The sequence below is a fragment of the Alexandromys fortis genome, unplaced genomic scaffold (assembly GCF_014885135.2).
Source record: "Alexandromys fortis isolate MF-2015 unplaced genomic scaffold, M_Fortis_MF-2015_v1.1 scaffold_61, whole genome shotgun sequence".
In the NCBI taxonomy this organism is placed as follows: Eukaryota; Metazoa; Chordata; class Mammalia; order Rodentia; family Cricetidae; genus Alexandromys; species Alexandromys fortis.
Genome location: NW_026067962.1, coordinates 1961040 through 1962124, shown reverse-complemented (window position 1 = coordinate 1962124; position 1085 = coordinate 1961040).

Genomic DNA, 1085 nt, shown 5'->3' with positions numbered 1-1085 from the left:
AACACACTGAACCTGATAGAAGAGAAAGTGGGAAGTACCCTACAACAGATGGGCACAGGAGATCGCTTCTTAAGTATAACCCCAGCAGCACAGACACTAAGGGCAACATTGAATAAATGGGACCTACTAAAGCTGAGAAGCTTCTGTAAAGCAAAGGACACTGTCACTAAGACAAAAAGGCAACCTACTGACTGGGAGAAGATCTTCACCAACCCCGCAACAGACAAAGGTTTGATCTCCAAAATAGATAGAGAACTCAAGAAACTAGACTTTAAAATGCTAATTAACCCAATTAAAAAATGGGGCACTGAACTGAACAAAGTGAGTTACTTTTAAAAGCAGGGGTTGGGAGAAAAAAAGTAAAAGGCCATGGTAAGTTAGGATGTGTTTGGCAAGAGTTAGAACGGTGAGTGGGGGATGAATATATAAAATAGAATATGTGAAATTCTGAAGGAATTCCTTTTAAAATTACATTTAAAGGAATCTTAATGGTTTTGTTAAAAACAAGCAAACATATGCCCTTAACATAGGGACAGTGTTACACTGGGAACATCTGTGACTAAACCCAGAGACTAATTGATAAAATGGAAATCCATCCTTTAGTGAAGTCGAGGCAACTGCCAGAGTGGAGTGTGCAGCCTCAACTGTGGTTCAGGTGCCACACCAATTACATGGTCTGAAAATATTCAACATTTACAGAAAAAGCATAATTCTTGAATCTTAAATTATTGGACGTTTTGAATAATATGAGAAAATAAGCAATCCTCTTTTGTTCCTCCCAGAAGGCAAATCATTACTTCATCCAAGGACTTTATCTGTCTGTTAGCCAGTCAGCAGCCATCTTGTCTTTAGTGTCAACTGCTGTGCTAGTACATGGCTGTGTCCAGGTAGCCTTGATTTTGCATATTAACTGCCCCCGAAGTGAGAAAGAAGTGATGCTCAGGTATGGTGGAGAGGAATTCTTTTCAATGAAATGAGAATAAGCTTCAGAAAACTCATCAGAACAAGTTTCTAAGATCAACTCCAAGGACTTCACTACACACACAAAACCGCAAAAGCAAAAAAAAAAAAAAGAAAGAAAGAAA